Raw genomic sequence first — 22,421 nt, forward strand, 5'->3', positions numbered from 1 at the left:
CTAGTTCCAGCTTCATTGTGACCAGAGGAAGAGAAAGCAGCCTGCAAAATCCACTTGTTGGCCTGGCCCTGAGAAGCTCTGTGGACCTGGAGGATTCCAGACGTCCGACCTGAGTGTGGAGTCCAGTGGCTCCAAGACTTGCACCTACCCAAGGGCTGTAACGTGTGTGGGACCAGGGCTGCCTGCAAGCGATTTTCCTTCTCTATTTCCTCTGCTAACCCAGACACACAAGCAAGATGCTGTAAGAAGCTGCCTACGATAGCTTCCCAGATCCTGGAGAGGACCCTAAGCCATACATCTGATGTGCACTAACCCCTTCCCTGCCCCATTCTGTGGTACTCCTTACCCCTGCCCATTCCAACCTGCCTGCAGAAGGGGCTGGGGGAGGAGGAGGATTAAGGACAGTTTGTTTCTCTAAAAGCAAGTTTTCTGGTGCTCTGGTTTGGGGTTTGCTCCTCTGTGGTACAACCCACTGGGCTTTGGTCTGTCTCTTTACAAGGACAACTGGAGTGCTATGGGAAGACTCTTCCAATGCAAGAGGTGATTCAAAATAGGTGGAATGGCACCTTTGCCCCCTACAATTAATTTGATGTTCTGCTTTAGGATTTAATCAGACCCCAGACCACATGGTTGGGCAGGTGTCATCCTCCTCCTCCCTTTTCCTCCTCTGTTAACTAAGTTACCACCTTGGGGCACTCCTGACACCTCCAAGTGTCCTGTGGGCAGATACTTTTGCCTCATTAACTTTCCTGAGCTGCTTCACTTCACAAGGAATACTTCGATTTCCCTCTCCGTTCTGTTATGTTTAAGTCCAAAGGCATAAAAATAACCTCTTGACAGCCTTGTAGTGATGAGCAGAGCTGCGGGTGAGGATGTGCACTGAGTTTAGAAACCTCTTGATCCTTGAGCCCAGAAATTCACTTGTTGCTGTTCCAGTGAGGAGAGAAAGGAAAGAGCAAGATGTAGGAAACCAGTGTGTTTTGTTAAATAGGAGCAATTCCAGTGAGGCACCAAACATCTTTTCAAACGATTCATCACTGTTATCTGGGTTAATCTGGCCAGAGGAAGAAGCTGGGAGGAGGCTTGGTGAGTTCTCTGACAAGGAGAGGAAACCAGAACTGATTTATTTTCTTATCTTTAATATAGTAAGTGAAGCTCTGGAAACTCTCACAGGTCCTGGGACATCAGATGACACGGTGAGATTTAAAGGATTGGGGGGAGTGGGATGCCACACAGAAGGAATACCAGGACTGGGCTTAAATCAGGGGGATAAGCTGGAGAAGTGCTTTGGGGGGTGGCACAGGGGGGCTCTGCAGCAGTGTGGGGCTTTACCCCACATTGTCTCAGCTGCAGCATTTCTCCATGGGGAACCAGCCTGTAGGATCAGCAATGTTTCTCTCAATTACTGCCCAAATGGCCTCGTTCCAGCAACAATTAGCAGCCTCTGAGGGACTCCTGAGTCCTGTGTTACACTTTCCTAATATAATTACTGCAGTAAATGAACAATGAATTAAATCGAGGAGAAAAGTAGAGGGGAGACAGCAGTGTGTGTTGCTTCCAGGGGTCACTGCTCTGTTTCTCTGGAGGAAGGCAATCTTCACAGCTTGCTCAAGGCTTTTCTTTTGTGAATATTCATCTTTGGGAAAGGGATATCAGCAGGGATGGTGAGGAAACTCCCAGCTCCAGCATGGAGAAGTGCAGGTAAGCACCCAGGTAGGTCCTGACAGCATCACCCTGCTCTCATGTTTCTCCAGAGACTGCAGAGCTGCTGGAGGGATGTGGTGGCCACTGTGCACAGAGATGATTTCCAAACAGGCATTACCATTAGAAATAAAATCCACATCTGGAGCAAGAGCCCAGCACCAGACCAGTCCCCTGGGCTGCTTGCCACAGGGCAGAGGGCAGGAGCAGGGCTGGTGGCTCCGAGCCAGTGGTGGATGGAGGGTCGTGTCACATCTCTGAGACCTTGGGGAAGTGGAAGGTGATTTTTATTTTCAGGCAGGTTACACTCACTCATAGCCACGTGCTACTGCTGCAAGGAACCATCCCAGCCCTTTTGGCAGGCTGGTACCCAGACAGCCCAACTGGAGCCAAAAAGAGGGGAGTGCTCCCTTCCTTTTGGGCAGATGGCTGCAGCTTTGCAATATGAAGCCTTTTCCCCCTCAAAGCTTGTGTGCATGCTTGCTTGTGTTTGCTTTCCTGCTTTGAGCAGATGTGCTGTATATTTACTGAGGGTCTCTGTGAGTGGGACATGGCAACACATCCATGGGGATGCTCTTCTGCTTTTGCTTTCGAGGGGTGGGCAAAGCTGGAGGAAAGAGCTTTGAATGTGTGTTGTGCTCTGCTTTGAGCCCCTGTTGTAGGGATGGAGCTGAAAGGGTCCCTTCATCAATGCCAGGAAAACCTCCTCTGTGGAAACTGGCCACAGGGAGGGAAGGCGTCAAGGAGGCTGCTTGTGTCCTTGTGGCTTTGGAAGATGCTTGGAAACTCTGTGCAGCAGCCAGTTCTGCTCCCTGGAAGCATCAACCAGTTACTGTGTGTGCATCAGGCTGGCGAGAGCCCCACGTTGCCTTCTTCCTGGCATGGGGAAGCTCCCAGTCAGAGCAGAGATTCCTGTGCTAGACACTCACATGGACTGGCTCTGCTGACAGGCAGCTCCCAAACCCAGCTCAGGTTTGGGGGGATCTCATCGCCATGCCCAGCTGCAGGAGTTGCCCAAGCCAGGCTAGAAAACAGCCTGGATGGGCTCACTCTGCCTTCCTGGCATTGCTGGCCCCTCTCTGCCTGGGTGGGTAATAGCTCATACATGCCTCCAACCAAAAACTACCCCCTGGTACTTTCTCCACCATATTCTGAGTACATTAATTACAGGAAAGAAAAATGCCTGTGCTTCCAGTTACTGCATGGTAGTGAAAAATGACTGAGTGTAAAACATGTCTGCCAGATAATTAACTTCACAGATAATTTCTTCTTCATTTTGACTCAATTGCTTCCTTGATATGAGAAAGTGCTGAAAACACTTTTTTTTTTTTTGTGTTGCATAAAACAATAATTGCAGAAAACCTCTAAAGCCTTCCCAGAGAGAGCCTCCCTTTCCTTAGATAGGGTGCCAGGGAATAAATTGTGTTTCATTCTTGCTCTGCAGTAACACTCCTGTGAATTATGTCTTGGTAGGAGGGGAAAAACAGTTGTCTGTGTTTCTTAGCAAATGTCATGGCTACTGCCCAGAGGCAAGGCTGTCCTGGTGAAGCAGGGTCTGCTCTGAACAGCAGCACAAGAAACACCGTGCTGGGAAACTCAGTGCTTGTGCTGGTTGATTTGCAACTTCAGGGGAGAGGGGAAGTTAAATGAATTTTTTGTATCTGTGAGCATCAGCAGGTGAGGGCTGCTCCTGCATTTCACCCAGGGCTGGCACCCAGCACCCAAAGCATCACGCTGCAATGGCTCCTCTGACTTTCCCACCCAGCACTCCTGACAGAGGTGTGGCAAAATTGCTGCAAATAGTTTAATTGTAACAGATTATCCCATTAGGGTTTCCTCCTCTGTTTACTGGACAGGTCTCCATTTCGCAGCTGTGCCACTCTTCTGACCAGCTAGCAGGCAATTTAAATACAGAAAGCAATTTAACCTAGTTGGAGACCAAAGCTTCTTGCTTAATGTTGTGCATAAATTTCCATGCTCTTTGCTCCCTGCCATCAAAGGAAAAGTCAACTTCTGTGCCCTTGGACACTCGGGGAGCAGCAAGGGACACTCAGGGGCAGAGCATAGGCACTGGGGACGGAAGCTTATGCCCACTAATGATTTCACCTTCAGCATCCTGCCTTGCTGGGCTTGAGTTTTTTCCTTTCTTCCCTGAGGCACTCACCTATGCTCTTTCACTCGCTGCTGTAAATCGAGCTCAGGTCTGTTTGAGGCAGCTTTCTGCACACAGGCTTTATGAGCAGTGAGAAACTCACTGTGCTCCTTGCAGGAAATGCCAACCAGTGGGAGGGATTAGGGGGGAAAAATAGAAGAAAAAGTGTTTTCAGAGACATTTTTATAAATAGCTTCCGTTTGTACCAAAAATATGAATGTACAAAACTGAAGGTACCAGCAAACTTTGGGGAAAAAAGGACTTTCTGGAAAATTAGTTGTAATAACTCTCTCTGAAGAGCCGTCACTCACTGGGGCAGCTGAGGGGAGGAACAGTGAGGTCTTGGGAGACCCTGCTGGGAGGGCAGCCAGAGTCAGCTCTGAGTCCTGCAGACGCAGGTAAGGGGGGCAAAAAAGGATGAAGGAGGGATGCAAAGCTTTCCAGTCACTTGAGTTTTAGGAGTTAACATCTCCAATGTTTCATCTCCTTCTCTCTTAAGATCAGCAACTTCTGTGGGAGAGGAGGAGATTCAAACCCTGGTGAAACTGCCCTTCTGGTGATGGTACTGAAAGAACAAATCCCTTGTCTCCTACCAGGAACAGTTACAACCACTAAAGCTCTTTGGTTTAACCTTGGGCAGAGAGGCAGAGACAGGAGAAGAAGCTCCTGGACTTTTACATCAAGGTTATATAAAGCAAACTCTGAAATGCACTTGTAGTAATGCTCTGGCAGCTGTGACAGACAGCATGTTACCCCGGGGTGGGACAACTGCCAGGCTACTTCGTTAAAGAGATTCACTGGGTTTAGTGGGTGTGTTTTAAAGGGCTATAAAATTGGGAAAAGCTGTTTAAAGTGTCTGCAATAATAGGCTGCAAGGTTTTGCTGTTATGGCCAAAGGCAGGGCAAGGCAGTTATGGGAGTGCTGCTGCCGAGCGCTGTCAGGCTCCTTCCCGCCTGGCCGTGCCCTCCTGAATTATTCCTCCATGCTCAAGTGCTGCAGCTTTGCATACGTTAATTAGACTCAGTGGGTAAAATAAAACCGAGTGCAGACTCTCCTAATTCCCCGTCTGTACATTCATTATAGAAGCAGCAGCAACTGGGATGTCAAGGAGGATTAAGTAGAGAGCTGGGAAGTCACAGGTGGTTGCAGCACGAATTGCAAACCCTCCTTGAGTACATGATGAAGCTGGTGATGGAGAAAAACCTAGCTTACCCTGAAAGCATCATCCATGCTCCCCATCACCTCTCCTTGGACGGGCATGGTCTGCTCTGCTTTCTAGTCCTCCCAAGAGGAAGCTGGCAGGGAACTGGTTAAGGTGTCTTGGTTGCAGCCCTGTTCTCACTAGAGTGCTGACAAATGGGGCCGGGTGCTCCAGCCTCAGAAACCCCAGAAATTCCCAGATCTCACCGCATAAAGGCAGCATTTTGCAGAGCATCTGCCCCCTGGCTGGTTGTGTGGCCGAGGGGACTCATCCCCTGAGGAGGAAGGGGAAGAACAAGGGCTTCAGTGTTTCCAATGGGGCTCCATGGCCTCGGGGTCCTTTCAGTGACCTTGCATGATCATTTTTGGAGAAAATCAAGTGTGTGGGGCAGGGGGAGGCACAGGCATGGAAAGCCTTTGCATTTCCCACACAGCTCTGCTCTGCTGTGCCTGGATGATGCTGGGGGGCACCACGGGGGCAGAGGGTGGGTACCCTGGGAGACGTTGGTGCACACACGCACCAAACTCAACCAGCAGCTGAGCTGCTTAGGAAGCAAACCCACAGCTCACCCCGGCAGGAGGGGTGTCTGGAAGCCGCGTGCTTGCCCGAAGGTCGGCCAGAGCCCAGCTGCGTCACGCGGAGGTGTCCCGGCGAGTTTGGGCAGCGGTATTTAATTAGCTGCTGAATATGACGCTTGTTTTAATTCTGTGCATTCGGAGACGTGTGTTGCTGCCCACACACACCAGTTGCCATAACAACTTTAATTTGTTTTGTAGCCTCTGCTCTGATGGATTTGGGGAATTTTGTTTGTTTGTTAATCTCCTTCCTTTCCTCCTTTCTCCCCCATTCCCTCTTTCATTCCTTCTTTCTAATTGCACTTGATCCCCCTCTGTTTCCTTGCATTAAAAAGAGGCAAAAAGACGTTGCGTGGGTCCTCGACCCCTGGCAGGGTATCCACAGCCCCCTGCCTCCACAGCAGCCCTGACTTATCCCAAACAATCTCAGTACAGGCAAAGCTATTCCCTTCCCAAATTACTGTCCTGCTATAGAAATAGGAAGAGATACACAGCTTCTCCTCTGCCCACCACCCTGTCCTGCAGACACTGGATTGAAAACCATGAAAAAACCTCTAGGAAGGCAAGGCTATGGTGTCAGGACCTCAGAGGGATTGCTTGGATAGTTTTAAATGGATTGACCATCTGCTGAACTATTTAGAGAGAAGTAAATGCAAAGCACAAGAGGGAGAGCCCTGCCTCTGTGTGTGCGGTGGGGATGCTTGGAAAGGTCCCCCCTGCTTTCAGCAGGGCTTTGGGGTCCCCTCAGCAACCTGAGGGGTGTGTGTGCCATGGGGAGATAGAGGCCAGGGGCCACTGCCACCAGTCTCTACTCTGCCACAGAAATGCATGTGGCTCTCAGAGTGGCTCAGCAGTGACCAGAGCAGCTCCAGGAAGATGCTGAGATGGACCAGTTGGTGCCACTAGGTCTTTCCCCAGTGCAGGAGAAGGAATATCTGGTCTTTCTCCTTTCCTTAATCGCTTTCCTCTGCTCCTGCCTCCAAGATCAGATCCTGTCCCGCCTACCCCAGCACCGTGTCCAAACCTCAGCATGACACAGCCAGAGAATGTGATGGTGAAGCTGCTTCTGCTCAGCCCAGGAACTTGGGTTTGTTTCTGCTGTGCTCTGAGATTTCTTGGGAGGGATGGAAGGGCTGTGACTTGTTATACTTGCATCAGAGCAAAATGATGGAAAAAAATGCAGTGCTGGCCAAATGGGGCAAAAAGTAGCAGAAAAAGGAAAATCTCGAGTTATGTGCAGCTCCTTGAGATTCAGCAGCAGCAGATGCACTGGGGGTGTGTGGAGGCTGGTGAGGAGGTGCTGGGAAAGGGGTGACCTGGAGGAAGAAGAGCTCAGTGGGGAGGAAGGTCAGGTTTTTGTCCAGCATGACCTGAGGCTGAGGCTATCATGCTGACTTACAGCAGCTGCCAGCTGAATCCGTGGCCCCTGGCTCCCTCTCCTTGGCCATGAGGACTCTGCCTGGCCTCCTCCAGCTGAGCTGCTCAGCTCCCCCAGTCCCATTAGGGTGACTTTCTGCAAAGGGGTTGGGCTGGGAGAGCAAATTGGGGAGCACTTGTGATGGAAGGGGTGCAGGAGCTTGTCCTGTGCACAGACATCCATGGCCCAGGAGGTTTCCATTCCCTGAAGGATTAATTTGCACAGGAATAGGTTTGCAGCGGAACTGACATTAATAACAGGCTGAGTTAGAGCCCTGCTGTGGAGTGGGATGTTAATGACTCTGTACAGAGATGGAAGGGGGCTGTTATTGAAAACGATCTCTGAGCTGTTGGTTTTTGCTGAACCCTGGAGTTAGGAGTTTGTGAAGAGGCAAGTCCATCCCCTGTTGCTGAGGCACAGGCTGCTGCTGCCTCAGCACCGGGACAGGATCTGGACTGCCGGCCCTGTGGTGACATGAACTTTGTGATTTGATCTCTGGATGCTCTGGCATCACTTGGAAAATCAGAGCAGTGATCCTGAGCAGTTTGTCATCTCTCACCAAGCTTTACACGTGGCACAGGGAAGGGTGACTGTAGGCAGATAATGGTTGGGGGTCTGAAACGTGTATATTGGCCTTTGAATGGCCCTGGGACACAGCTCACTGGGCTGCAACAACCTGGGATGCTGTGGAGGGGGATGCAATGCGGGGTGATGCGGTGCAAGCGAGATGCAATAGGACAGGATTCAGCGGAGGGGGATGCAGCAGTAACACTCTTGGTAGCTGCGGTTTTACAGCTTCCCATAAACAGTCCCCTCCATCTCTCCATTTTTAATTACCTAGAAAATAACCTCCATTCAATTTACAGCTCATTTGAAGCAATGAGCAAGGGCCCATAAATATTTAATGTGTTTAGAAGTGGCACCAACTGTCCAGCGCATTTTTCTTTTCCAGGAGTTGCCTGTGTTTTAGCTTATTTATTCCCCCGCATCTTCACTATTTTCCGCTCCCTCCACCCGTAAAATCTGGTGGTAACAGGCAGCTAACTGCTGCCAAATGGCTCAACCCCCAAATTTTCCTAGGAGCGATGGACCGAAAGCAGCATTTAGGGCAGTTTCTCCTCTAACCAGGGTAATTAAGAGGAGCAGCTTCCCCAGCACCCCTGAGCCCTCTCTCCTACCACACTGATGCCTCTTCCTGGGACAAGCCAGGTTACAATTTGCTCTCCAGCACAAGCTCCAGTCTGGGGCACTGAAGGTTTTGCTAGGAAAAAAGGTGATGGCACGCCAGGATTTGTGCCTCCTCATTGTGTCTGTGGCTGAGTGTGGGAGCAGAAAGTCCACCCTGTCCCACTTAGAAAGTCAAAACCCCCCAGTTACTGCAGTGAAGAGAAACAATCAGGAATTTCTGTCAACGTGATGCTTCAGCAGCAGCTGCTGAGAGGCTTTTCCTTTCCCCGTTGAAGGAAAACTTCTCCCACTTTCTGAAGCCCTGACAGTTGCCTCAAATCTCAGGTATTTTGCAAACAAGTGACTTCTACTCCCGGGTTTTTGTGCATTTACCCTGAACATATTTTGTCTGCGTGGATTAATCACTGCAACACGTATTTTATTGTAACTTAATAGATATATTTACTGTACAAGGAGTGACAGTATTTATTAATTATGCACAAGCGGGCCTGGAAAACGGATTTGTTTGCTTTGATGTCTAATGCAACAGACTTTTTTTTTCTGCCTGTTAAACTTAATCAAAAGCAATCAAAATACGCTCCCATAAATTACAGCAAATTAATTTCAAACAAAAGAGAAAAATATTAGGTAGCACAAATGGAAATGGAATTAAACCAGAATCCATGAGATAGGAGTCAGACCAATTTAAATACTGCATTGGGTTGTGGTTTTAGGAGTCAGACCAATTTAAATACTGCATTGGGTTGTGGTTTTCCCTTTCCTCTGGATGGGTGAATCAGGAATAGAAAAGGTGCCAAAATGGGGTCTGAGGATTTTGATTTACCCTTGAGGAGCCCAGAAATAACAGAGGTTGTGGTGCTTGTCATGTATTGCATGTTTCATTGCACCTTGGTGCTGTGCGGGACAAGGGCTGTGACACCATCCCCATCCCATCTCCAAAGCACCCACCATTCCCTCCTTTCCCCTTGTCACCCGAGCACAAACCAAGTTGACTCTCTTCTTCTCTCCTTTCTTGTCCTGACGAGTGCTTTGAGGGTTTGGTGTTTGCCTCAGTTATAAGGCAAGTGGCTAATCTGGTCCTGTCCATGGGTGGCTGGTGCTAAAGGACATTCTCCTGTGCAGGGGCCTCTCCTCCTGCACAGGCACAGCCGGCAGCACCAGCACACTGCCTCTATTTACATAATGCTATTGACATTTTGAGGGTGAAATTATGTATGCTGCTTTAATTCACTGTTAAATTAAATTATGAATGTTTGGAACGTAGTAATTTCTTTTGTTCTAGGAACAGATTGTTTTATATATCTGCCTATATTACCAAGTTATTAATTTAATGATTTCATAATAGCAGCTCATTCCTCTGGGTAATATAAAGAGAAAAGTGTGCTCAGTGCACAGCTTAGGCTGACTTGCTTGTCCCTGCACAGATTGTTGGGGGGTTAGGGATAAAGATGGGGGGTTTCACAGAGTGTTTTCAGAGGCTGCAGAGCAGGATGAGAGACTCGGCCTGTGTCCCTTCTCCTCAGCTGGTGCTGCCAGAGACGGGAGATGCCCTACAGCCTCTGTGTTCTAAGGGTGTCCCCTCGGGGGTGGGGCATGAGTGCATGGTGGGCTGCTCCACAGCTTAAGGCTCAAGTCCTTCCTCTGTACTCTCGGGGTTGGGTTTTTCCTCACTTTCAGCCTCCAGCATGTGCTCAGAGCCAGGATCTGGTTTCCAGCTGCCCAGAGAGCCATGTGCTGGGACAGATGTGCTCAGAGCAGCCACTTGTCCAAGAACTTCAGCTCATCCAGATGCTGTGTACATTAACAGCACTCTAGAGGTATGACCAGGACTAAACAATATGCTGATGCTTCACCGGGGAGAGGAGGGAGTTACACACCTCATCCCCATCCCTGGTCCCGATCCCTGTCCCCTTTTGCTTCTCCTGGGCCCCATGGCACTGGCAGCAGCCCTCTGCAGAGCCAGGCAATATTGGGATCCCCCTGAACCTGGCTGCATTTCTGCTTTTCCAATACATTTAACTCTGCTCAGCTGCCTCTCTTCATTGCTAAAACGTCTAAACAGCTCTGCAAACGTCAGAGCTGACAGCGGGTCCCTCAGAGCATCCCTGCCAGCTCTCCAGGTCTGGCACCAAACCTGGCAAGGTTTCAGTGCAGTGCATTTAAGGCCTGAGCTCCCTGAGCCAAGTGACTTCACAGGCTCTTGTGTATATATTTATGCCTATTTATCCTTTTATCCTCCCTGGCACCACTCACTGTGATGAGGGGAAAAATCTGGGAAAATTTGTCCACCTACATGCTCAGAAATCAAGGAATAGCAGCAGAAGCAGCGCCTGTGATTCGTTCTGTAAAAATGAGGCTTTGATAAGCGACCTGACGTGGGGCTGGGGGCTGGGGAGTGGGCTGCCGGGTGACGCCTGCGGGGCTCACACTCTGTCACCACTCACTATCCGCAGCCCATCTTGGCTCACTGTGGCTGGGGCAGCTGGGCAAGAAGGAATAAGGGAAGGTCAGACTCTTGCCACCCCCATCCCCAGCTCGTTTTCGCATCTTTAACGCTGATTTGCATTTCCAAACCTTCAGGACCTTTCTTGCTCCCCTAGTTTCCCAGAGGCTCCTGCTGCTCCCTGCCCTGCTGCCAGTTTGGGTGCTCAGGCACCAGAGAAATGGCAAAGCAGGGAGTAAATCACTGACCCAGTGATGCAGCAGAGAGAATTGCTGAGCCCTGAACAGTCCCTGCCCAGCCCTGCAAAGACTCCCGAGTAATTTCCATTCTAATCCGTGCTGCTTGACTCGTAAGAAGGTAATGGCTCCTGTGGCACTTCCTTGTCCTTTAGCTGAACAATTTATGGCTTCTGCTTTAGCTACCATGCACTCCTGAAAAACCTGAGTAGGGGAAGCCCTTCCAGAACTGTGCTTTCACAGGATTGCACAGGTGTATGATTGCATTCCCCTGGGCACCTGTCCCAGCACAGGGTCAAGATCACTACCAGGTGTTAATATGCAGGGATTTAAGAGGGGTGGGGAGCTCTGGGGCTGTTTTTTACAGAGTTGAGCTGGCAGTTTGGCTGGGGAGCAGATTGGAGCCCCTTAAAGCAGGGCTTGGCTCTGCCCCAGGCTGGGACCTTTTTAATGTGCTCCTCAAATAAGACTACTGTGCAAAGTGAAGATGGTTTCAGAGCTTCTGGGTGAGTACTGGACAGGCACTTTGTGGTGTGTGTTGTGTTGTGTTGGAGTTCAAGCTTCAGAAGGGACCATGGAGTAATCTGCTTTGTGTCCTGTGCCTTCCTATTTCATTCATTTACCCTTGCAGAGCAAGCAGAGGGGGGTGCTGGACTGACTCCTACCCAGACAGGGACTTGGCCTGGATTTGAAGCTGTTAAAAACTGCAGAATTCATCATTTTTGCTGTTGTCTGCTCCAATAGTTAATCAGCCTTACTGTTACAACATGTCCCTGATTTTTCCAGTGAGAAGCTGAAGCCAGACATGATCGTCTTTTGCCTCGTTATGTTTTTCTTCACTAGATTAAAGATACTTTAGTAGCATGTATTTCCTCCCAGGAAGGTACTTACTCATGGCAATCAAGTCACCTCCCTTGTCCGTTGATAAACTCAGCAGCCTGAGCTCTTTAAGCTCTTTCCTCTGCAGAACTTTTGCCAGCATTTGTGATCTGTCTATACATCTTTCCTGCACCCCTCTGGGCTTCCCTGCTCTGCCCCAGAGTCTCCTTTCCTAGGTTATTTTGCATAGTAATCTCCATCCTCAGAGCAATCTGGGTGTGATGCTGAGTTGGGGAGCAGAGGGAGGTTTGGTGTGGCCCCGGCACTGCTGTTCCCTCTGGTTCCTTTGACCCCCCCACTCGATTACCTCAGTGTTAGAAGAAACAGTGAGGTGGAAAAGAAGCGATGTCAGTGAGTGACGGTGAACTGACGCTGCTTGCAATGTAAAGATGGGTTTTGAGAGTGTCTCTGCTGCTGCTGCCCTGTATGGTCTGTCTCATAGCATCTCTTTTAGCTCCATGACATTTTTCTCACTTGCAAGTGTGATATCCAAGGGACGGGGGAAGCTTTTCTGCCTCAATTCCAGACATGGGGGAGAAAATGCTGATTTTTTGCTAAGCTAGAGGTTTCCTTGGCCCTCTGAGCTGCCATAACTGCCTGGGCTCAGGAAACATCTGCACAGGCACTGAAAAACGGGGGAAAAGGGCTGCGTGTGGGAAGCTCCAAAATTGAGGGGAGGAGGTGCATTGCATTAGGAAACAGAGGAAGGAACAGCCCTTGCACAAATCCAGCTCCCACAGAGGTTGCACACTGACATCGAGTCACTGTGTTTGGTTACTGCTGCTGTGAGATCGAGCACAGGGGGGGTTGCAGTTAAGGGGCAAAACACTGCAAAATTGCTTAAAAATGGGAACAACCTGTTAATCAGCAGCTGGCCCCGATTCCACCGGTTGCCTTACAAATGTGCAGCAAGGAAGCATCTGAAATCAAAGCTCTCATGTTCAAATGCTCTTTAGCGTGGCTCACGCCATGCAACATACCCTGAGTACAGCGCTGGATAAATGAGGCAGTGCAAACATTAGAATATTTGCAAAGTCCTGCTCTCCAGCAACAGACACTTGAAATAATCTGTTTAGGCATCGGGTGAATTTACTCCTACCAAAGGGCCGTCATCGGTGTCAAAGGCACTTAGTGTCAGGCTGCCGGAGTTCCTACTTCTCGTTAGCTACCCAACGCCCAACAGTAAACACATTTTGCTGTTTTGCCATCTTAAGAAGAGGTAAAAAACCCTTTCTGACAGCTTGCTTAACCTTTCCCCCATCCCTTTCTCACTTGTAAGTGCCGAAGTTCTCAGCTAAGGGCAGCTGTGAAGAGCAGAAAGGGAGGAAGAAAGCGGGAGGAAGTGTCAGATATCTATGTTTTTGTGCTGTCTAAAAATACAGAGTCTCACACGTTCTGCTTTCTCCTTAGTAACTAAAAGGCTGGTGCATGCTGCTGCAAAGGGTAATCCTAATTAGAAGGTGTTAAAGGAGGGAGATGCTGGGATGAACAGATTTTGATATCAGTGGTGTTACATGGACTCAGGCAAGAGAGTTTCTCTCTTCCCATCACTGCTTTGCAGCTCTTTTTGGGGAAACTTCAGCAACAAACCACATTCCCAACAGGCCTTTTTTTTTTTACTTCCTGCAGCCCTCCTGCCTGTACCCACAACCTGGGGTCCTGCTGCTGGCCCGGGGGCTGGGAGCTCGCGTGTCCCCTCTGCCAGGAACCTGCTGCCAATGACGCACTCGCTTCCTTACGCAGTCCCAGCGTGGAGGAAAAGACCCGAAACAAAGCCAAGGCTCATCAGCTAATTGTGGTTTAAAAGCAAATAATTGTATGAGTCAAAATGATTTACTAAATTAAGTCATTCTGCAGGGGCTGGGGATTTTTAGTTTGTTTTTCCCCTGTTGAATGCAGAGCTGTAACAATGCCTCTGGCCAGTGTTGTGCAGGGAAGGTTGTCTCTGTGCCACAGCAGGGTGGTGCCTGCACCAGCTCCTGCTGGGAGCTTGAAATTTGGGGAAGATTCAGCACTTGCTGCCAGGCTGATGCCTCAGCTGGGCTCTGGGGGTGAGGTTTCTGTTCAGGGCGAGGAAACACAGCAGACCCATCTCCTTCTGGCAGCATCTCTGGTGCCTCCACCCTGCCCTTTCCTATGGCGTAAGGGGTCCTGGAGTTGCTGTTTGGGGTTCCCAGCCAGCCTTGCCCATGAGCCTCCCCTTATCCTGGCTGTCTCCCCCAGCACATGGGAGCTCAGATCCTCTGGAAGGTTTTTTTCCCCCCTTCTCTCTCTGAGTTGGGTGAATCACACAGCTCCTTTAGAGAGCTTTTGCTTGTGGGAGCTCTAAAATCCCCAGCAGTTGACAAATGAAAGCCTTAAAACAAGGCTCTTTTGGCAAATGCTGGGCTGCAAATCTGGACCTGGATTTTTTCAATTAAGCTCTTCTCTTTTTTTTTTTTTAAGTCGAATTAATTGATATTTACTCAGTGTGTCAAAATAGCTGCAGTGCGTTGGAGTGCCGCTTGCCACGCGGATGGAAGAACGGGGTGCTGGCGGAGGGAGGCATGAGTCAGTGGTAACTGAATTAAAAGCAACAGCTCCTGCTCAAGGCCAATTACGTTTTCCTCGAAGAAATGTGAGGGAAGCACGTGGACTGCAGTGAAGCCCTTCCTGGGAAACTTGTCCCAGTCTCTTTCTGGGGGAATTTGCCTCCTTTTCCCTCTGCAGTAGCACAGTGGTGTTGGGGATATGATTGCACAGCAGAAGCAGCAGCACTCTGTATTTTGGGCACAATGATGTTTTAAAGGATGGTGATGTTTCATGGAGGATGGAGAGAGGCTGGGCTGTGGGGGATGCTGGCTGTGTGCTTCAGGCAGCATCCAGGCTGCAGCAAGCCTGCAAGCGAGTAGGAGAGCCTCATCCTGGGCAGCCCACTGCAGGGGAAGCCAAGGCTGAGTTTAATGTCAGCTTTACCCAGCTCCAATGGCCCAGTAGTATATGAAAGCCATATTTCTCGAGTTACTGGGGTTATGGCTTTCACAATTAAAGCCTGCTTTTGGTGCCCCGCTGCCCTCCATCCTCCTACTCGGCTCCCGTTTATCTCCTCTCATTTGTCACCTTTATTAGTTCTTAATCTCCCATCGGTGCTGCGGAGTTAAGAGTGGGATTAGGGGGAAGTTTAATTGGATGGCACTCCATGGCCCTCCCAACATCACATTCAATAAAAGTTTATGAAAAGATAAAAACCGCACTGGGTTTTATAGCTCTGGACAGAACAAAAGGGACTAGGGAGGAAAACAAGGTAACTTTTTCCACCTCATATTTTTGTTTCATTCCCTCCCAGCCCCATACGAGCTGTGTTTCGGTTCGATTAAACAGGACAGGCAGGATTTGTGTGAGCAGCAGCATTATCCTGTTTGCTGTGTGTAAGCAGTAAGTGGCCGCCACTGCTTGCCACCTCCCCGCGATTTCTCCTGACAGGAAGATGAATTGGGCTTGGGCACACGAGAAAATAACACTTATTTCACATTGAAAATATGCTGAACTGTTAGAGAAGCTGACCGGGGAGGTCAGGACTGGGGGAGTGGGGACAGGAGCGGAAGGATGTGTACCGATGGGGTGGGAAGCCAGAGGTGCTGATTTGGGCAAGAGCTTGTTGCAGGCAGCCACCCTTGGTTATTACAGTTTAGAAGGTGCCAAGGCTCTTGTTTTAGATCCCTAGTGATCTCCAGGGGCAAAAAATTTATTGTCAGCCCAGGCTTTTTGATGAGAAGGAGCAACATGGTTGCTTTGGGGGAGATGTAGACCCTCCAGCCTCATTCATCCTGGCTGAGCCCATTCCATCCTGCACTGTCACCTCTCCCCAGCACCCTCCTGGCACAAGGAGGGGACCCTGCTGTCCTTATCTACAGTCTTTTCATCCAGAAGATAAGAGAAATGATTAAAGGCTTTCAGAGGAAGCTTCAGGGCATGGGGAGAGGATGAATGGGGGCTGATTGAGGCTGCCTAGTTTGGTGGGGTGGATGTGTGCATGAGTCCAGCCCTTTGTCTTCCACCACTGAGCCTCAAATTTTTCCTCTGGCGCTTGCTCCTCTTGCCCCCAGCCCAAAGCAGGGCCAGGTGCTCTGAAGGAACATGCAACTGCCTCTGGAACTGGCAGAGCCCTGCAGGAAAATTGTTGCAAATAAAGTTACTGGAAAATCTGCCCTTCTCTGGTTGGTTTTGCATCTCTCCCTCATGATGGAAGCTGTTACTGCTGTAAAAAACCCCAAGCTAATCTTCATTATAGCTTTCCATTAGGGTTGTAATTGTTTCCACTCCCGTTGAAAATAATTCTGGTGGGCTTTTTCCCTGAAACACTGCTCTGCTAGTGTATTTCTCTTCTGGGTTCTCATCCCAACTTTTTCTTCTAGAGTAACATATGTGTGGGGGGGAAGTGGGGGGAAGTGTTAAGAAAGAAGGTGGAACAAAGAAGGGCACAAAAATAGAGGAATGGGGGCTAGCTGGCAGGGAGAGGAGGAGATGAGAGTTTACAGGCTCGTGCAGGGTAGGACATAGAGCACCTGAAACCAGGGAAAATCTCACCAGGGCTGAGGATCTGGCTCTTGACCTGTGCAAAGAGTATCCTTCTGGGCTGGGAGGAGAATGCATCTTCCCTTGGTCTTAGCATCTCCACATTTGAGCTTTCATGCCTGTCCTAGCCCACCCTGCGAATCCTCTTCCCTGCAGACCCTGTGGCTGCATTTAGGAAGCATCAACCAGCAAACTGGAGGCGATTGTAGGCAGAGAGAAAAATCTTCTCTCTGAATCAAAGGGGACATCTGTTCAGTGCCAGCTCCTCTGGGGACAGTGGGGAAATAAAGGGACATTGTCAAGTCCTCAGGCCCCAGTTCGGATTTTAGTTATTTATTTGTAAGAAGGGTTTTGCAGGCTCGAGCAGGCTGTTTGTGGCAGCCTGGATCTTCCACAGGCCAAGTATCCTGTATGTAAGAAGGGCTGTGAGCAGGGCTGGGGTGTCTAGTCTTCATAGGAAGATCAGTCTCTAATGCAGCTGAGCTTTTAGAATGTTTATTTACACAAAGAATTTGTCTGTGCTTCAGTTTCCCCAGGGACTGACTGTACTTCCTTTTTGCCTGCTCCAAAAAACCATCAGATTTTTGTGGACAGTTGGTGACACCTTGGAGCAACGTGCTTTGGGCTGGGGATTCTCTGAAATCTCCCCTTGCTCCAGGGCTGCCTCCCCTCTCTCCCCTCCCTGCAGCTTTCTCTGGCTGCCCTGTGGAGCTTTTGCACTCCAGAGCTTATTGCAAGTGCTTTCTTACCTGGGGCTGCTCTAAGGGGAAAGTGTGGCTGGGAGTGGTACACGAGTTGGGGTGTATCAGCACTTTGTGCAGTGCTGCCCTCCACTCCTGCAGCTTAGTGGTATTGTGATGGGCCATTTTTAGGGAGAATGAAATGGTTTTCCTGTTCAGTGACCCCAACCGCTCCTTGCAGGCAGGCTAAGTACTGACTCAAAGGGAAAAAATCCTGATTTCCCTTGCCTTGTGGTGCTTGATGCAAACATCAGTGGAGCAGAAGCATTGTCAGGGTGGATCAAACCAGAAGCCTGTCTAGCATCATCTCCCTGCCTCAGAAAGTTACCAGGCTCAGCTCTTTTTAAATAAAGATGCAGAAAATCAGAGAGAGAGCAAAGGCTGGTTGAATGCAGGGCTTTTTTCTGTTGCTCTGCACGGAAGAGCTGGTTTCTAGCAGGAGGAGAGGATGCTGAGGCAGCCCCTCACAAAGCAACCCGGTCCCACTGAAATCAGAGCTGCACTAATGCTAAGCCAACGTGAGAGAGATTAAAATCAGTTTCCTCGTGTATGAAAGTGACCGAACATCATCAAGAGATGAATTAATTGCTGGTGCATCGCTAATGAAGCGTTATGAGTCAGCAGCACTACCCTGCGCTGGCAGTTTGATCTCTGGGAGATGGGTGGGGAGTTGTTTGAAATGCCTTCCATAGGTTTGTTTTGAAGTGATTCCAGTAGCTGTCATCCCACACTGCTGGTGAGGGGGACCTTTGCAAATGAGGCTCCTGACAGCACCCTCAGCTTGCTGGTCCCAGAGCTGCCTGAGTGCCACCATGGTGTTCCACAGGGTTCATTCCTTCTCAGTGACTCAGGGCTGCCCCAAGGAGCTCTTGCCCACTGCTCAGGGATTTAGGGCACCGTGTTCCAGGTCCTTTAAGGACTATGTCAGCTTATAACATGTGCAATGAAATCCCGTCCGTGGTCCTGCGTGGCCATGTGTGGTCCTGAGTGTGTTTAGTACCATGCTGAAGGTTACTGCCCTGCCAGCTTCCCAAAATTGTCCAGTAAAACCCTCCCCAGCAGTGCCATCATCTCAAAGCAGTGCCCTTTCAGCCTGCCCCAGCTTGGGAGAGAACCATGGCAGGGGGGAGTGGAAAATAAAACATTAAGGAAAAAAACAAGAGGCGGTGAAGGGAGGGAGGAGGCTCTTTTCAGCTGTATAATAGCCTGTTTCTGACAAGGAGACTCTGTTCTCTTCCAGTGGAAAGCTTTTAAGAGCCCTGAGAAGGACAGGCAATTACAGGAAGGTTCGTGTATCCGATGGGGTGTTGTTACAAACCACTCACCGGCGTCCCGGGTGTTTTGGAGCGTGGCTGTCACGGGCTGATTGCTGTGCAAGGGGAGAGGGTTCCGTGGGGGGCTCGGTCCCCTCCCTGGCCCTGGCTGTGGACCCGATCTCTCCCTGGTGCTGATGGTACCTGAGCTCCTGGAGAGGAGTGGGATGGAGGGCTCTGCAATTAGTGAGTGACATTAAGCCTGTTAATGAGGTGCACTCTCAGTGTTGGCTGGAGGGGAAGTTAATGCTCATCAACAAAAATTGCTGAGAGCTCTAAAGGGCAAACCTGGGAGCAAGGGGAAGCGTGCTAATGAATTTGGGTGAGACTAGAAGGGCAATCTGCAGCCGGTCCCACGTCCTTCCCAGAGAGGCTGGGTAGGGGCACTGGTCCCCCTCCTCGCAGGGGACAGGGGAAGGATGAGTGGGTAGTTTCATGGTGCAAACCACTGCTTGGAGACCAGGAGGCTTCCTCTGCCACTCAGGAATGGCCAGTACAAGTAAAGCAGATCTGTCAGGCAGGTTCACCTGGCATATGCTGGAGTGTTAATTTAAATTTGGATGCTAAACCCACTTACTGCGTTTGCATTCAAAAGTGGTAGCAGCTTCATTTATTTCCAATTGCAGGGATTTTGAGAGTGGGAACTGCTCCTGGGAAGAGCTATGAGGTGCAGGACAGCAGGTTCTCATCTATAAAGGGCTTAAAAACCCTTGAAAAGCATCAAGGAGTGCCCAACCCCAATCTCTTGAATTGAGAATAAACTGCTGAAGCCTTGGAGGGACAGGGACTGGGAGCAGCCTGTCCGGAGGAGCCTTGCTGTAAATTAACTCAGCTTCACTGTTAATGAAACCTATGGACCTAAGTGATACAGCTCTGAAGAGAGAGGGAGAGTACCCCATGTCTCTGGCAAGGTTATTTTTGGCTCATCTTCATGTGCTTGAAAGCCACAGTAATACTGCAAAAGAGCCTCAGCCATAGGATAACTTAATTAAACTTTACTTAAGAGAGTTAAATATTCATTATTTGGCTTCAATTACTACCTTCGCTGAATCCTTCCCCCCACTTCTGTTTTCACTGGGGCTAATTAGTCTAATGGCTGCTACGACCTGTTTCTGTTTGGGGAAAAAAACCCCAAAAGAGCAGCTTACTATTGCTCAGTATTACCCAAGGCTACTGCACTGAGGGACAGGGTTGCGGTGTGAATTTAGTTTGTGTTCGCTTCTGCTGCGCATCCTGGAACCCCATCCTGCTGCAGAGTGCCTCTGCCACTCACTCTCCACCAACTCAGGGGATTAAAAGATGTGAATTTGATGGGGGGTTTTGGCTGATTGAGATCAGCTAGGAACAAGTTGTCAGCCTCACTGCTGAGGCTCCCTGCTGGCTAGCTGGAGTGGGGGCTGTGAAAAGGGCTTTTGCAATGGTATTTTCTCCCCTGTCCCCGCTGCCATGGGGCTCATGCCTCCTGGCAATGCTGTGCAACGTCTGTGCAGAGTTGGACATCTCCCAGAGCAGGATGCCAGGAACAGCTATGTATTTACTTGACCATACATGTACATTTACAGCCAAGCTTCAGTGTAGAGATCCTATCCTCCTGGCTGGGAGACAGTGGCTTGTTTTTCCAAGCCCTCAGAATTGCCTGTGGTGTGAGCAGCGTTTGCTCTGCACCCCTGGCTCATTGGCTAAATGCACTCCTCAGGCTGCCTGTGGAGCCTGGGCTGTTTGATGGTCCCTTTCTGTGGGTGTCACTTTCTGGGTGGGTTGGTTTTGAGTTGTTTTTTGCTTTCCATTGCAATCGTAGTGGTGACAGTGAGAGCAGGGGGGAAATGGAAACCCTTTGAGTTTATACAGGGGGAAGATTTGGGGGATGTCTGGAAGGGGAGTGAGTGTCTGTTGAAAGGTTGTTGGTGAGTGACACATCTGCCCAGCTTTAGGGTATCTCAGCACCTGTAAAGCAGAGAGCCTGGGCTGGTGTGAGCCAGCTGGGCCCAGGGGAGTTAAGCAGAGAGCATCCAACTGTCCCTTTGCATGGAGTTTTCCTCCTGCAAGTAGGTCAGAGCAGCTCTGTGGAGCTGGGACCTGCGCATCAATTTTAATTTACCACCGTGTGCCGGTGTGTCTGCGACTTCATCTGCGGCTTCATCTGCTTTGAGCAGCTGTGCTGATTTATTTAAGGTTTCTAAACCTGCTGCCACCGCTTTGGCTCCCCCCAAAGAGCTGAGCAGTGCCACAGGCGAGGCGGTTCAGACACCATCCCTGCCTGGGGACGATGTGGCAGCAGCTTCTTGACACAAGCGACAGTGGCTGGATATCCCAGGAGAGCCCTGAGAGCCCAGCAGCCTGCAGGAAGGCTGAGCTCTCTGCTTATGGAAGTGCCCTCTGTCTGTGGCTGTCCATCACCCTGGCACCTGACCTCCTGCCTGGGCACTCTGGCTTTCCTGCTGAGCTCACAGCCCCTCCATCAAAGCTGCTAGTTCAGACTGGAGAAAGAAAGTTGGTTCGGGGTTATTTTTTCCCCTCCTACGCACAGGAATTCATTGTGGTTTTACGCATCACTTGGAAATGTTCCTATTTAAATGTGTTTTCACTTGAATCTTAATTCTGGAAAAAGAGCCTTTCAATACTCGATTTTTTTCCCCCCTTTGCTTTGTGTTCCATTAAAGCTGCCACCGCTTTCACTTGCCCAGGATGGAAACTGTGTCAGAATTCCCCATGAGTCCCTGAGGTTTCTACAGGGGGAATATCTGAGTGAGCAAACCTGCCTGGTGTCTTGGATAAGAGGTTTCTTTTGTGCAAAACCCACCCAGCCAATGTGTTGGGCTGGGTCAGTGAGCAGCAGCTCCTTTAATCTCATGTGGCAGTTGTTTTGCAGTAATTTTCTTGTGTCATCGGCCCCTCAGCAGATCTCCATCCACCTCCTGCAATTTTACCCTTTGCTCTCACAATGGATGGAGGAGGTGATGGACACAGTCCCCACTGTCAGCCCCAGCTGACCTGATCCTGCTGCCTCCCCAGTGCTGCCCTGGCTGCAGGTATCTCCGTGCCAGCAGACAATGCCATTACTCTGTGTCAGCCACCTTCCTCAGGCTGCCAAGGCCCGAGAAAAACTTTGCTGTGGAAATGAGCTGGATTCTGTAAAATGGTTAGCATTAGGACAGCTGTCAGAAAATCAATAGTGGGGTGTAATTATGCCCATAAATAATCTGGAGAAACAGGATAGGTCAAAGGAAAATGGGGTGCAAGGGCAGCTTTGGGGCTAAGCAAAAATAACTCTTTTTATGCCTGCATTATACATCAAGTTCCAGTACAAGAATCAAATCCATATGGCAGCTCCCAGCCAAGGCTGGATCCTGGGATGGGAAAGCATCTGCCTGGAGGTGGGGGAGCACATCAAATCTGGCTGAATCATGTTAATTTTACATTTACCCTGATTATTTCCATACGTCAAAGAGGATTTTTCCCACGAAGAGAAGGTGGCAGCTCTAGCCTCTGTGTTCCAGAGAGAATCAGACCTTCATCACTTTGCACAGCTCGTCACCCACCTCCTTGCAGCAGAGGAGCAGGGCATGGCTATATGTGATGGGCATCAACTGCAGCTTGCTGTGTGACCATGTGTACGGGAAGAATTGCAGCCCTCAGGGGCCTGGATAATAAACCCCTCCTGGGCCATGCAAAGCCTGGAAAGGAACCAGAAGCAGTGTGGGAAGCCTCAGCTCTGGGATCCTGGAGGGGACATTTTTTTGGCAGTGCCAGCCCTGAGGAGCAGGTCCCTGCTGCTGCCCAAAATCACTGCAGGCAGGGAGCACTCCAGGCACCATCTGCAGTGTGCAGCCAGAGGGAAGGAGGTTGCTTTAGTGTGAGTGCAAGTGTTACTGGAAAGAAACTATAGACAAATATTAAGGAAAGATGAAAATCTTTATGAGAATAGTCCAAAGTAAAAAGAAAACAGTGCTAAGCATGTGCTTGGCCTGACTTGAGCTTTGAAAATACATTTCCCCACATGTATAAAGCCCTGCAAGGTCAG

This window comes from Colius striatus, chromosome 27 (genome assembly GCF_028858725.1).
Source record: "Colius striatus isolate bColStr4 chromosome 27, bColStr4.1.hap1, whole genome shotgun sequence".
In the NCBI taxonomy this organism is placed as follows: Eukaryota; Metazoa; Chordata; class Aves; order Coliiformes; family Coliidae; genus Colius; species Colius striatus.